General features: G+C 44.5%; 2 long non-coding RNA genes across 2 annotated transcripts; both read right to left on the minus strand.

Annotated features, from left to right (window-relative positions):
- Nucleotides 1-7022: 7022 nt before the first annotated feature.
- Nucleotides 7023-8827, minus strand: LOC144454493 (uncharacterized). Its single transcript, XR_013482924.1, has 2 exons — nucleotides 8736-8827; nucleotides 7023-7683 (listed from the first exon to the last, which is right to left on the minus strand). It is a non-coding gene; the product is annotated as an uncharacterized LOC144454493 (long non-coding RNA).
- Nucleotides 8828-9118: 291 nt separating this feature from the next.
- On the minus strand, nucleotides 9119-15415 carry LOC144454494 (uncharacterized). The gene is made up of 2 exons (XR_013482925.1): nucleotides 14907-15415; nucleotides 9119-9298 (listed from the first exon to the last, which is right to left on the minus strand). It is a non-coding gene; the product is annotated as an uncharacterized LOC144454494 (long non-coding RNA).
- Nucleotides 15416-16054: the final 639 nt, after the last annotated feature.

Below are 16054 nucleotides of genomic sequence, written 5' to 3' on the forward strand. Positions count from 1 at the left end.
AGCTCAGTATGCCAGCAAATTTGGAAAACTTAACAGTGGCCACTAGATTGGAAAAGAACAGCTTACATCCCAGTCCTAAAGAAGGGGAATGCCAAGGAGTGCTCAAATTACTGGATAATTGCACTCATTTTGCACAGAAGCAAGGTTATGCTTAGGAGTCTGCAGGCTAGTCTTCAACAATATGTAAACTGAGAGTTACTGGAAGAGTAGGCTGGTTTTCAAAGAGGTGGAAGAACTAGAGACCAAACTGCCAACATTCACTGGATTATGGAGAAAGCAAAGAAGTTCCAGAAAAACATCTATTTCTGCTTCACTGACTACACTAAAGCCTTTTATGACTGTGTGGGTCACAACAAAATGTGTCAGGTCCTCAAAGAGATGGGAGTACCAGATCATCTTACTTGTCTCCTGAGGAAACTTTATGGGGGCCAAGAAGCAACAGTTAGAACCAAACATGGAACAATTGATTGGTTTAAGATTGGGAAATGAGTACAACAAAGCTGCATATTGCCGCCTTTTTTATTTAATTTATATGCAAAATACCAGGCTGGATGAATCAAAAGCTGGAATTAAGGTTGTCAGGAGAAATACCAACAATCCCTATGTATGCAGAATATATAACTCATGGAAGAAAGTGAAGAGGAATTAAGAAGCCTTTGGATGAGGGTGAAAGTGGAGGATGTAAAGGCTGGCTTGAAGCTTAACATTAAAAAAATCCAAGATCTCAGCAACTGCTCCCCTCACCTCCTGGCAAAGAGAAGAAATGAAGTGGTGTCATATTTTATGTTCTTGGGCTCAAAGATCACTGTAGATGGTAACTGCAGCTGTAAAGTTAAAAGACGCTTGTTCCTTGGAAGGAAAGCTATGGCGAATCTGGACAGCATACTAAAAAACAGAGACATCATCTTACCAACAAAGGTTCATACAGTCAAAGTTATGATTTTTACAGTAGTAATGTATGGTTGTGAGAGTTGGACCATAAGGAAAGCTGAGTGCCACAGAATTGACACTTTCTAATTGTGGTGCTGGAGAAGATTTTTGAGAGTCCCTTGGACAGCCAGGAGGTCAAATCAGTCAATACTTAAAGAAATTAATTCAGACTCTTCACTGGAAGGCCAAATACTGAAAGCTGAAGCTTAAATACTTTGGCTAAATAATGACAAACCAGGAGTTATTGGAAAAAAACTCTGATGCTAGGAAAGATCGAAGACAAAAGGAAAAGGAGATGACAGAGGATTAGATAGATAGATAGATAGATATTATCATGCAAACAATGATCATGAACTTAGACTTTGAAAGATAGTGAAAGATAGAAGGACCTGGCATGTTAGGGTCCACTGGGTCACAAAGAGTCAGACATGGCTGAACAACTGAACAACAAAGTGTGTAGAAAGACCCTCAAGCCACTTCCCTAGCAGAGGAAGACAGAGACTTTGGGATCCTGCAAGGCCACTGTGGTGGAGCGGAGGAGAGTTCATTGGGAAGGAGGGAGAAGCAAGTCAGTGACAGGCCAGAAAGGAAATCACTTGGGATGTGGCCTGATTGAGGGATAAGCTTCCTATTTTAACAAATTTTTTCCAAGTAGTTGCTAAACTCAGTTGTTTCTAATCTACAGAAGGAATACAAATGTTATCTCTGAACTCTAAATTTCAGTGCTCTGGACGGAGCCCCAGTTGTCCTGCCTTCATAACAGCTTTGCGTATGGCAATGAGTAATAACCAATTAGAATGAATTTAGGCCTTTCATCCTAAATTCTTTAGGGCCCAAAAGTCTAATGCAGGTTGGAGACTCTTAGAAAATTATACAGAAAATTACATTGTTTCACATCATATTCCATGGCTTCCTCAAATGGAGGTGTAGTAGCATCTGAAATGATTTCTATCTGGTGAATTTGCTAGCATATGGAGCAAGTGATGAAAGTAAAGAAAGCAAGAAAGGAGAAAGGTTTCAGAAGTTGCTTTACCTCCAAACCGATTTGTCTGCCTGCAACAAGTAAGTTCCTAAAAAATACATATAAAGTTGGATTTTTAAAAAATTAAACAAATCATTTTAAACACATTAGGAAGTTCATTAATATGAATGAGGGAATATAATACAAATTAATTAAATAATATTAATATTTTTATGAAACTAAATAAACCCCAATAAACAAAATAGGTAGAAGAGTCTGGAAAACCTTGGTTCTAGACTTGCCTCTGACATACCCAGGTTCTTTAGGCCTGGACAAATCACGTAAAGTACCAGTGTCCCAGGCAACTCTTTATAGGCAAATCACGGGTGAGACAAATCTTCTCCCTGAGTTTCCTATGCCAATTAAATTGTAAGCCAATACCATCATCCTTCCCCCACCCCAACAAAACTGTAATTTATACATTTCATATGTAAATTTGGGCTTCACTTCCTTCTACCTTAAAATAAGGAATTTAAGATACATGTCAAAAATCCCAACTGAACATAATGATCAACGAATTTCCATAAACATCTAGATTTTTAACTTTTCTAGGGCAAAGGCCATGTCAGATACATCTTTATTTTATTCTCAGTGCTTAGCACAAGACTACAGAAAGAGACAGGCAATGTGGTGTGGTGGAAAAGGCACTGGACTGAGAATCAGTCTTTGGGGTTGACATCCCAGCTTGGCCTCTTCTTAGAATGGAACCTTGATTCTCTGTATCTTGATGTTCTCAACAATAAAATGAAGAGGCTGAACTCGATGACTTCTAAAGTCCTTTCTACCTCTACATCTGTGATCTGATGTTCAAGTGTTATGTATTCCAATATGGTATGCATTTCCTGCCTAAAGGTCAGGACTATATGCAAGATTCATTAGCATAGACTTCATACAATTATTCTGATTATAGAGCTAGAAGAGTCCTTAGAAACTGAGGCCTCCACAGCTGATACCTCTGCTCTTTAAAAAAAAAAAGTCACACTAGCGATTTTCATTGGTTAATTGAGTAAGTGTGTCTTCTGAGACAAGAAGGTTTTCCTATTGGCTAAGGACATAGATTTCAGTTGGCATGTATTGGTGCAGAAGGGAAAAATGAAATTCTTACAATCCTCTTGGAGTCACAAGGGGGATTAGGAGTAGAGTGTGATATAAACAAAGTCGAATATTATTTACAAAATGCAATTATTATTCTGAGACTTCCTATAAGTTGGCTAGCTAGGAAACAACATCCTAATAATCTTGGCCTTGCTCAAACCTCTCATGACTTGTTGCAACAGCTTCTCTCTTAAGTGTGATGCCTCACAGCTGTAGTGTAGACAGCCTTCATTGCTGGGTGATGACCAGGAAGATACCATGGTTGAGTTTGGTTTTTTTGTCCTCCATTTCTCTTTCAAAGCACAGATACTTTGAAAAGCAGCAACATTGTAGAGACTATTTTAAGAGTAAAGTTATCATATTTGGCCCTGTTCTGTAAAAAGTCCCATATTCTAACAAGGCTCAAAAGTGTCTCTTGAGAACTTTCATTTGCTTTCAAGATTGCCAGCTTCATTCAGCTCTGTACAGCTAAGACAAAAGTTATGCGAATGAGGGTGCTATCAGTGGAAAAGGGTTTATGGAAAGGCTAAGTCTGACTATGAAGGTGTCGTGAAATCTTAACTCCAAGGTCCACTTGTCATTTGTTACCTTTGATACAACCATTCATTTTCTTTTTCTTTCATAAATTTTCCATTCTTCTTTTACATTTCTCATGGTACACGTTGTTGCCTGCTCACACACCCACATGCACATTGTCCTCTTTGGGATGCATATTTTCAGGTTTCAGGAGACTGCTGTGTTCCTATCTTGTACCCATATATCACTAATAGACTACTGGAACTAAATATATGGGCCTTAGTTTCTGGGAGAAGTTTAACATCATTAAAAGAATTTTGTGCTGTAATGAAGGCAATCCAGTACTGAGTAAAATACAGATGTGAAATAAATAATCTTACCCCAAATTGGGATTAAAACATGGTGGCTGATGGGACCTTCCCACCAAAGGCTGGGAAAATCTGCTCATTTAATAGCTGTTTAAGGCTGTGGGAAATTCTGCTGTCATTCTTCTATGGATATAGAGTCAATCTATGTTTAGAATAGGTCAGGAACTGGAAAAATTCTATTCAACCTTAATAACATGCAATAATATACTTTATATGGCATACTATGTACAAGACTCATTAGAATGGACCTCATATGATCATTCTATGATTATAGAGCAGGAAGGTACTCTAGAAATCATCTAATCCAAGTCCCTCATTTTACAAATAAATGTTTCAGAGAAGTCAAGTGATTTGTTCAAGATCATGCAGCTAGAGGGTACCAGTCAGGGCTGGAATGACTTCTCTTTTTGAATGCAAGGCAAACATTCAAAGTTGAGATACAAGTGTCATTTTTTAATATTGTCTTTCCATATTATTCTATAATGATATTTTATTGTAATATATTATATTATTGTAATACTTATTACTATATATAATATTACATATTATACAGAATTACATATTATATAGAATAAAGGTTATAAATATTACATGTTATATTATTATCCCACAATAATTTTCCATAATAATTTTAATAGCCTCATCTTTCTATATTATTCTATAATGTTATTACTTCACCATATAAATATATGTCTTGTTTTTTTTTTTTTTTTGTTAGGCAATGGGGTTAAGTGGCTTGCCCAGGGTCACATAGCTAGTAAGTGTTACGTGTCTGAGGTCATATTTGAGCTCAGGTCCTCCTGAATCCAGGGCCGGTACTCTATCCACTGCACCACCTAGCTGCCCCTAAATATATGTTTTTAAACCACTTCCTTTACTCTATAAGGTAATTTTTTAACTTAATTTTTTTTTCAATGAATGAAAATTCACCTTCTCTCCCTCTTACCTCTCCTCTCATCACTGAAAAAGAAAGAAAAACAAAGCCTTGTAACAAATATACATAGTCAAGGCATACAAACTCCCTTGTTGGCCATGTCCAAAAAAAATAAGGCTCATTCTGCACCTCTCATCATCTCTACATCAGGGGATAGATAGCATGTTTCATCATGAGTCCTTTGGAATTCTATGTGGTTAGTCATTGTGCAGATCAGAATTCTTAAGCTTTTAAAGTTGTTTGTCTTTGCAGTACTGTCATTATTGTATAACTTCTTTTTCTTTTTTCTTTTTTTGCTCAATTCACTTTTCTCAGTTCATACTAATGCGAATTGCTCTGAAAATTTCTTGTAGCACAACACTGTTCTATCACATTCATATCTCATATTAGTTCTGCCATTCCCCAGTTCTTTGCCACCACAAAATAAGAGCTGCTAAATTTTTTTGTACATATGAGTCCTTTTTCTATTTCCTTGATCTCTTCAGAGTATTGTCCTACTAGTAGTCCATGGGGTAATTTTAATTATGTCTCAAGGCAGCCCCAACATATCCTCAAAATGAAGATTAATTCAGTGAGAAGTAGAATTACATTTATAAAGATTTAATTCATCCACATTGTCAATAATATGGATAGAGATTACATCTGTGATTGTACTAGTATATGGCGCTCCCAAGTAAAGAAACTCCCCCTACCAATTCAGGCCAGCACCTTCTCTATAACTTACTTAATCTTAAAGTTTCCTAAAGAATTGAGAAGTTAAGTGACTTGCCCAAAGTTTCTACTTGAATCCAGGTCTTCCTGGATGAGGCCAACTCTCACTATATCATGCTGCCACTAATGACAGATGGTAGAAAACAAATTAAGTCTGTCTGATAGCTAAGATAAATGGTTGTGTGGCAAACATTTTAGGGGGAAGGAGAAAGGAATAAGCAAATGTATGTGTGCGCACACACACAAACACAGTGCCTATTATGTGCCTGGCACTGTAATAAGCACTTTTTACAAATATTATCTCATTTGATCATTGTGATCATTTTACTATTCTACCATTTACACAAGTGGCCAAGTCATTTCTGGAAGTAAATATGGAGTTAGTATATTATTTTTCACCATTTCTGCTTCCTGTTCCTTAATTCTAGTTGGGCTCTGCTGGAAAGGTTGTGTTTGAAATCTCCAACACTGTTCTTTTTATCAGGAAGGTTTGGAAGTCCCCTATTTCACTGAATATCCATTTCCTCCCCTGAAATATTGCGCTCATTTTCACTGGGTAGTTCATCTTTGGTTGTAATCCAAGCTCCTTTGCCTTATGGAATATCATATTCCACACCCTACAATCTTTTAATGTAGAAGATGCAAGGTCCTGTGTAATCTTCTCTGTGGTTCCATGATATTTAAATTGTTTCTTTCTGGCTGCTTACAGTATTTTCTCTTTGACCTGGTAATTTTGGAATTTGGCTACTATATTCCTTGGTGTCTTCAATTTGGGATCTCTTTCAGGAGGTGAATAGTGGATTCTTTCTATGGCTATTTTACCCTCTGGTTCTAGGACCTCAGGGCAGTTTTCCTTGATGATTTCCTGAAAGATACTGTCCAGGCTCTTTTTTTCATTGTGATTTTCAAGTAGACCAATAATTTTTAAATTGTCCCTCCTGGATCTATTTTCCAGGTCAGTTGTTTTACCAATGAGATTTTTTACATTTTCATCTATTTTTTTGTTCTTTTGTTTCTGTTTGACTGATTCTTGCTCTCTCATAGAGTTATTAGCTTCCATTTGCCCAATTCTAATTTTTAGCAAATTGTTTTCTTCTCTTAGATTTTGAACCTCCTTTTCCATTTGGCCCATTTTATTTTTTAAGGAATTCTTCTCCTCAGTGAGTTTTTGTGTCTCCTTTTCTTTTTGGCCAATTCTGCTTTTTAAGGAGTTGTTTTCTTTAGTTAATTTACGTCCTTCTTTTTCCAAGCTATTGACTCTCTCTTGCATACCTCCCATTTCTTTTCCCAATTTTTGTTCTACCTCTCTTATTTGACTTTTAAAATCCGTCTTGAGCTCTTCCAAGAAGGCTTTTTTGCCCCGACCTGCAGGGCCAGTATACGTGGGGGGTCGAGGAGGACCCTGGCTGAAGGGAATGGGTGAAAAGGAGGAGTGAGACCAAAAAGATGGTAGGCAAGGTCTAACTTTATTTTTGAGCATTACAAGCTTATGTAGGGCGAAGCGGGGAGGAGCAAAACTTCTGTTGACGTGGCAAAAGAGGAAAATAGGCCTCCTGGACTTTCCAGGGCGGTGTGCCAACATCTTGCGGTTAGCACTTCTGTTGACCTGGCACGTTATGGTACGGTTTGTCCCGGAACAAGCTGCCCGGGGTGTGGTGTTCTCACGGGGTCAGGGGCCCACTACCAGGTGCTGGCCTCCAACATGTCCCCCTTTTTTATTTAAAATAGCAGGTGAGAGGCCCTGTCTTAGGCTATGAGGTCGGCCTCCATGTTCAAAGCGCATTAGTGGCAGTGGTCCCTGTCTTAGGCTAAGCGAGGGGACCCCACGATGTAACCCATCATGGCCTCACTCTATTCCCGTCATGGGGAAGCAACTGCAGCCGCACTTATCTTTTTGACACGTGGGACCTCAATATTCCTGTCATGGGCTTTCTCACAGCTGCCAGATTACTTTTATCCTTAAGATTTCTCCACCACCGCGAGCAGCGAGATTCCGGTTGCATGAGCTTCGAGAACTGGAGACCCTCTTCCATGGTATCAGTAGGATCTTCTGACGAAGCAAGTTGGTGGTAATGGATATTGACGGTGTTTTTAAGAGAAGCCTCAATCTGCGTTTTAATGAAAGAGGTTAGTCTAGTAAAGGCCCAAGGTCCAAAAGAAAAAAGTAGGAGGAGACCAATTAAAGGTCCAAGAAGAGGGAGGAGGTATGGGAGGACTCCATTCAAGCCACTCCAGAGGGGATTTTCAAAAAGTTTTTGCGTCTTTCAATCAGATCCTCTTGCAGTTTTTTGATTTTATCCCGCACTATCCCAGATTTATTTGCATAGAAGCAACATTTTTCTTGTAGGGCTAAACAAATTCCCCCTTGTTCTGCTGTGAGTAAATCTAGGCCCCTCCTATTCTGAAGAACGACTCCCGCCAGGGAGTCAATTTGGTCTTGAAGGTCATTTATCGTCCCCGAGAGGGTTTGCACATCATTAATAAATTGATGGGATAGTTTTGTATATGAATCAACAGCAACTCCTATGCCGGCAGAGCCGGTAGCGAGTGCCCCTGTAATCCCAAGGCCAACAAGGAGGGGGATAAATGCAACAGCCCTCTTGGGTCTTCCAGTAATATAATCAAAACTGGGCAGTGGGACAGGCTCATCTCCCGGAATGATGTCGATATCAGGGAGGATTGAAATTTGTGTGCAGAGTCCTGTCCAATTCTGGGGGAGGCAGAGTAGGCCATATTTCCCCCACAGGCGAAAAGTTGTCCCGGCAGGGGACAGAGAGGTTCCTGTGAGGTATAGTTTTTGACTTCAGAGCAATTAGCAAAGGTAGCAACCAACATCAATATCAGCAGTGGAATTCTGAAATGGGGCTTGGATACAAGGAGAGGGGCGGAGACCAACAGGTTGTACCTTAAAAGGTGGACTAAGTGTGCAATTTGTGGATGTGGAGCCATTTTTGGACATCAAAGCTATGGGCATAGGTGTGCCAAGGGCCATACACAGCCAGCAATCGGCAGCCAAATCAGGGTTAGAGTAATTAAGGGCCTTAAGTGTTGCTTCAAGGATTTCTGAAGTTTGGACATCTAGGTCCGTTCCCCGGGGTTTGGGCAGTGCAAGTGGATGGTAATGGATGGGGGGATACATACTCTTAATTATTTATTTAACCTCATGTTCCCTAATTTGGTCTGTAGGGCCCCCCATCAGAGATATGGACAGGTGCATGAAGGGGCCAACAGACATTTTTTCCAATATTTTCTTTGACAGGAAGCCTGAGCATACTTATTGGACTTCCACGTAGGCCTTGGCTAGTTATAATCCCCTCCTGTGCCACATATTCTCTTTCCTGTATTGTAGTAAGATAGACTGTTCCTGAGCTGCCACTGCACTGCTGGGTAGAACTATAGCATGTGGAGTGCAAGGCCTCAAGGTAGTTGCAATCACTGGGGCAAGGCCCGGGCTGGCCACCATTCGGAGGGATAACTCGGGGCTTCCTTACGCATTCCCACTTGGGTTTGGAGACGCCCGTGATAGAATGACGGTAGGCGAGGTAGGCTGTCTTTTCCCCGCAGTCCACTTCTTGCGTGTAGGTGGCGGGACGGACAGTGAACGTGCCCCCGCCGCAGTCACAAGGGCTTCCAAAGAGGGCACGGCTGAGCGCTACTGGGTCAGGAGATTGAAAACCACCGTGGCTCCCACGGAAGGAGGAAAATTACGAGGATCGTCATTTTCTGTAAAACAGAGAAAGAAAACAGAGGTGTCTCAGGGGGGTGTGGTTCCCTGGACGGCATTATGAGTTTCTGGCTTGTCCATCAACCTAATCAGCCTTTCAGGCAACCATCTAGCATTTTGGCACTTTGAGTCATAAATACAAGCATGGCCTTTGCCCCAGATTAACACAGGATCAGGGCCCTGCCATTTGCCAAGCAGGGGATCTTTCCATTTTGCCTGAGCGTAGGTTTGGGCCGTAGTGGAATGCCAAAGGCGGTCTGCGGCACTCTTTGCCGCAGTGTCCAGAGTGAGAAAATTTAAAACAAAAAGAGCGTGATTGAGCAATGTTTTGGCATTGCCAGCTCTGGGATAAAGAACTTCCCTCCCTGATTGTAATTTCAGGATCATGTTTTTCAGTGTCTGATGGGCCCTTTCCACAATTCCTTGCCCTTGAGGATTATAGGGTATACCAGTAACATGCTTAATATGCAACTGTGTACAAAAAGATCTGAAAGAAGAACTGGTATAACCAGGGCCATTATCTGTCTTAAGAATTTTGGGCTGCGGGAGGACCGCCAAGGCACTAAGGAGGTGATTAATGACATGTTTGGTGGCCTCTCCAGGTTGCAGGGTGGCAAAAATGAAGCCACTGAAGGTATCAATGGACACATGAACATATTTAAGCCGACCAAAAGGGGGATAGTGAGTGACATCCATTTGCCAAAGTTCCCCGGGGATAAGACCTCGGGGATTGATGCCATTATGAGGTTCAGGAAGGAGGGTCAGGCAACCAGGGCACTGTTTCACAATCTGTCTGGCTTGTTCCCGGGTTATAGGGAACTTGAGACGAAGCGTATGGGCATTCAGGTGATGCAGCTTGTGGGCTTGTGTGGCAGCCTCAACAGGGGAGGCAGACAGAGCAAGCAGAATGCGACGAGTTACTTGATCAACCTGATCATTCCCTTCAGAAAGAGGACCGGGGAGGTCGGAATGGGCACGAATATGACCAATGAAAAAGGGGTGATCGCGGGAGAGAATTAGAAGCTGAAGAGTGGCAAAAAGAGGAGACGCATTAGTGGAGGGACGGATATACGGGACGGTTTCCAATAGAGGGACTGACTGTGCAATATAGGAACTATCAGTATAAACATTGAGGGGGCCCGAGACAGATTCAAAAACCTTAATGACCGCTGCGAGCTCTACCAGCTGCGCGGAGGTGAAAGGGGTGTCAAAAGAGGTGACCTGTCCATCAACACTAAAGGCTGCCTTCCCTGTGGCGGAGCCATCAGTGAACGCCAAATGGGCGCTCTCTATGGGCTCCGCTTTGGTGATCCTTGGGAAGACCACGGGTGTTTTCTGAAAGAACTGAATGAGCTTATCTGAGGGATAATGATTGTCTATAGCTCCCATATAGGAAATGCAATTAACTGCCCAATCATCATCATTCTGAAGCAGCCATTGAATCTGCGAAGCAGTGTAGGGGCAAACAATATGATCTGGTTCTCGACCAAAAAGTCGAAGGGCTGCCTCTCGGCCGAGGCGCAGGAGCCCTGCCGTTAAATGCGGGTAGGAAGAAAGGATCTTTGTAGGTGTGGCTGGCATATGAATCCAGAATAACGGATGTCCCTGCCATAACAATCCAGTGGGAGAAAAAGTGGTGGAAAAAATTAAGAACCAAAGAGGTTTTTGAGGAGCGTAATAGCCAATATGTTGTTCATGAATGGCTTGCTCAATTAAGGCAAGGGCCTTACGGGCCTCCGGCGTGAGAGAGCGGGGTGAATTTGGATCGGAGTCTCCTTTAAGAATATCAAACAAGGGTCGCAGTTCCCCTGTAGTGATCTTAAGATATGGCCGAAGCCAATTCAATTCTCCCAGTAATTTTTGGAAATCATTAAGGGAGCAAAGGTGACTCACTCGTAGGCGAACCTTCTGGGAGAGAATGCGATTCGTCAAGAGTTCAAATCCCAAGAACAGCTGGGGGGGCAGGTTTGCACTTTATCAGGGGAAATATTAAGGCCCCGATATTCCAACGCCTTAATGAGCTCCTGTGATACCTGAGTCAATTCCTCATTATTTGGTCCTGCAAGGAGGATATCGTCCATATAATGGATAATATAAAGCTTGGGATACTGCAAGCGGAAAGGATCAATTGTTTGGGCAACATATTTTTGGCACAGCGTAGGGCTATTAGCCATGCCTTGTGGCAAAACTTTCCACTGAAAGCGCGGAGAAGGGCCCACACAATTGGTAATAGGAACACTAAAAGCGAAGCGCTGACAATCGGAAGGGTGGAGGGGAATGGAAAAGAAGCAATCCTTAAGATCAATTGTAATCTTAGAAAAATCTTGCGGTATGGCTACAGGGGAGGGGAGCCCAGGTTGAAGGGCCCCCATAGGAATCATAGTTTTATTGACGGCCCGTAAATCATGTAAGAGTCGCCATTTACCTGATCTTTTTTGGATAACAAAAATGGGCGTGTTCCACGGGGATGTAGATGGTTCTATGTGACCTGCAGCTAGTTGCTCCTGCACTAAAGCAAGCGCTGCCTCCAGTTTTTTCTTGGGTAAGGGCCACTGGTCTACCCAGACGGGTAGGTCATTTCTCCACGAGATCCTATCTGCCTGGAGTGCAGGAGGACCCGTGGCCCTCACGAAAAATGGTTCTGATTATCTGGGCTCTCACAACCAAGGCCTGCTCGTCCTTTTCTCCCTTCAGCAACAATGGGGACAGTTGCCCTTGACCTTTCTTGCCTAATCCTTGCCCTGGGAGAAATCCCTGGGAGAGCATTTGACGGGTCACAACGGTATTTGGGCTGCACATAATTACCCCCATCTGTGAAAGAATGTCCCTTCCCCATAAGTTGACAGGTAAGCCGGGGATCACAAAAGGCCGAACAGTCCCTTTATTTCCTTCTTTGTCTTGCCAAGGCAGCCATTGAGAGCTCTGTAGGTATTGTGGGATTGACCTATGCCCTGCAAGTGTGTCATGGATGGTTGAAGGGGCCACGAAGATGGCCAACTGTCTTTTGAGATAACAGTCGAGTCAGCTCCTGAATCTAATATTCCTTCAAAAAGCCTGCCTTGAATAAAAAGCGTAAGCATGGGGCGGTCTTGGGAAATGGCCTGGACCCAATAGATGTCTGAGGAACCAGGCTTGGAGTGGCCTCTAACAGTGGCGAGAGCAGGGTATGGAGTCTGTAGGGGGAGCGGGAGAGCCTGCGCAAGGCGTTGTCCCTGACGGACAGTGAGGGGCCCTTTCAGGGTTGAGGCAAGTATCTGAATTTCCCCCGTGTAATCACTATCCACAATGGAGGGGAATCATGAGGCCATTAATAGTAGCGGAGGCGCGACCAAGGATGAAAAAATAGAAGTCAGGGGGCGGGGGGCCAAAGATGCCTGTAGGAATAATATGGACGCCACCCTCAGGGGTCAATACTGAGGTGGAGGCGGCACACAAGTCCACCCCTGCGCTTCCTGCAGTGGCTCTGAAGAGTGGGGTGTGGACAGGCTGATCCCCGAGGCCCGAGCAAAGGGAGTCGACTGGGGGGCCCGGGGCTGGCCCCTCCGACCGTTTCCCTGTAAAGGGTGGCCATGAACGTCTGTAGTTGAGCGGCAGGTATTTGCCCAGTGTTTCCCTTTCCTACACCGAGGGCAGAGGGTGGAGGGTTGGGAAGCCTTATTGCTGATTGGAGCGGAGGGAGTGTCAGGGGCACTAGGGCACTGTCGGGCAAAATGGCCAGGTTGACCACACCGGAAGCATGCCTTTTGGGAGTCCCCGGTTTGGAGAGCTGCCCCTATGGCCAGATGTACGGCCTGGGACATTTTGGTAGTGAAGGGATCTACATCTCTGCACATACGTATCATTTCCTCTAATGTTTTATCTCTCCACTTCCCGCGTAAGGCAGACCGACAGGCATTGTTAGCATTTTCATATGCTAAGCGTCTCACAAGCTGATCATTAGACGCTTCTTGCCTAAGGTTCGTTCAGTTGCTTCCAAGAGCCTACTAACATACTCAGAGAAATCTTCCTGAGTTCCTTGTACGATCTTATTAAGCGGAGCAAGGGGGGATCCAGAAGTGGGCAAGGCACGCCAAGCCGCGAATGCAGCATTGGCGGTTTGCGCCAAGAGGCCTATTGGGAGGCAGCGTTGTTTGGCCTCCTCTGCGTATTTCCCTTGACTCAACTTTCATAAGTCCACTTTAAAGCGGGGGAGCCAGGGGATTTTTGGTTGGCTGTAGCCATGGATTGGCAGCGGTCGAAGAAATCTGCTTTCCATGTCAAGAACTGCCCCCTTGAAAGGACTGCCTGTACTACACGAAGCCATTCTGCCGGCAAGAGATATCCTCCGCGGGACATAGATTCAAGAGCTGAGAGGGTAACGGGGCGTTAGGACCATAGGACTTGACGGCGGCGTTAAGATCCTTAATCCCTTTGAACTGCAACTCCTATATTCTAACCGCTGTCCTTCCTTTTTTCCAATTGCCCATTCCTCTTCTTCTATTTTCCTATCCTGTCCCTCCCCTCTCCCTCGTCCTCTTCCCTTCTTCCTCACTTTCTTCATCTCCCTCCCCTTCACTGGCAGAAACTTCCTTGGGGTCGTTGTGTGAGGGTCAGGCTGACGAGACCGGGTCATAACAGGGAATATCATGGGCTGTGCCTTGTTAGATTTTTATCTCTAGCACTGGCTCTGATCTTTTTCAGGGGTTTCTGATGTAACTGACCTATTGGGGGAAAAAATGACAGAATTCTGGAGGGAGTGTTGCAGGGAACTCAGTTCCGAAGAGAGTTGTGCATATTGCTTTTGTAGATCTAAGACTTCTCGGAGCTCCTTAACTTGAGTGGAGAGTTGACTTCTGGCGGATGTGAGGGCTGAGGAAGTGGGAATGGGGGGCAAAGCGCAGGAGCGCAAGTTGGGATATGTAGGGAGGGGGTAGGTACTGGGAGTTATGGGCCAATCCGGGTTATTATATCGGGCGGCTTCTTCCTCCAGTTCCGCCTCGTCCCCGGGGTCTAGAGTATCAGGGTCAGGATCTCCTAAAGGAGGAGTTTTGTGTTTTGCAATTATAGGAGTGTTAAGGTTCAGTGCCGGGACCGTTCCACAGGGAGGGGAGGATAAAGGGCTTTGGAGGTTCCGGCGGAATGGTAATGACCACGGAGGGGGGTCTGGGGGGACTTTTTCCCACTGATTCTAATGACTTTGTAGAGGCGGTTCGTGATAAAGGGCGCTGTAGCGATTTAACAGAAGCTGCCCGCGACAAGGGGCGTAAACAAAACTCTGCCACCGAAAGGAGTTGGCGCTTGCCTGGGTCCCCAGGGGCAGATTCCACTATGTCTCTGATGATACCCCAGTAAGAAAAAGCCGAGGGAGGGACCGCCTCTGGCCCCTCAGTTTGCAATTTCTATTGAGGTCTCTCCCTACCTTCTGCCACTTTCCCGGATGAATATCTGGGCCGGTAACCATAAACCAAGGGCAGACCTCATCTACAAAAAGAAAGAATTTCAAAAGTCCTTTTTCTTAACTTTAACTCCTCTCTCCTTAAGGGCATGCTTAAGGTCTTGGATGAAGACCTGCTCCTTAGAAAGGTTGGAACCCATGATTAGAATGAGGCGGACGAAAACTCAACTTACCAAAACGCAGGGGCTCTTCATGAGCGATGAGAAGGAGGGGGTCGCGACGAATCGTTTCTCAATGCTGGTCCGCCTGGCAGAAGTCCGGACCTCGAGCCCCACGTTGGGCGCCACTTGCCCCGACCTGCAGGGCCAGTATACGTGGGGGGTCGAGGAGGACCCTGGCTGAAGGGAATGGGTGAAAAGGAGGAGTGAGACCAAAAAGATGGTAGGCAAGGTCTAATTTTATTTTTGAGCATTACAAGCTTATGTAGGGCGAAGCGGGGAGGAGCAAAACTTCTGTTGACGTGGCAAAAGAGGAAAATAGGCCTCCTGGACTTTCCAGGGCGGTGTGCCAACATCTTGCGGTTAGCACTTCTGTTGACCTGGCACGTTATGGTACGGTTTGTCCCGGAACAAGCTGCTCGGGGTGTGGTGTTCTCACGGGGTCAGGGGCCCACTACCAGGTGCTGGCCTCCAACACTTTTTGAGCTTCAGACCAGTTCATATTCCCTTTTGAGGTTCCAGATGTGGGTTTGTTGACAATGTTGTCCTCTTCAGAATTTCTGCCTTGATCTTCACTGTCCCCATAATAAGAATCTATAGTATGTTTCTTTTTGCTCATGGTGTTTGCTTATTTCCTGGCCTTTAAAAAGATTGAGCTCCCCTGCTGTGGAGCAGGAGGCACTGATCCAAGCTTCTTGTTTTGGGAGCCTGGTGCCTGGTCACTGGCTTTGTGTGCTGAGGCCTCCAATGCTAGCAGTTGGAGGCTATAGGGTTCTGGCAGCTTACCTGGTGTTGGGCCGGAATCAGCAAGTCTGGAACTCTAGGAGTAGGATTGGGTAGTCTGGCCCCTGGAGGTTGCCTGCTCACCTGGGCCTTTCCTTTTGCTTTCCTTTCAGATGGCTGTTTCACTGCTGTGGGATGTTTCTCCTCCTGGGGCTTCTCCCTTGGAGCTGTGCTTCCTAGAGTTTTGCTGAGGCACTGGGAGACTTGGCTGCCATAGAACGCCTTGGCATGTGGTTTTCTGAGCTAGTTCCTGATTCCCCTCAGGGGTCCTGGTATTGATATTTGCCTGTTCATGGTCTCCCCCTAGTATGCTGAGGTGGGCTTTCTGTTAGCTTTCTGGGATGCCTCCCATTCTGCACTGCTCCCCCTCCCCCAAGGCA

Source organism: Phascolarctos cinereus, unplaced genomic scaffold (assembly GCF_003287225.1).
Source record: "Phascolarctos cinereus isolate Bilbo 61053 unplaced genomic scaffold, phaCin_HiC Scaffold_726;HRSCAF=1367, whole genome shotgun sequence".
NCBI classification, from domain to species: domain Eukaryota; kingdom Metazoa; phylum Chordata; class Mammalia; order Diprotodontia; family Phascolarctidae; genus Phascolarctos; species Phascolarctos cinereus.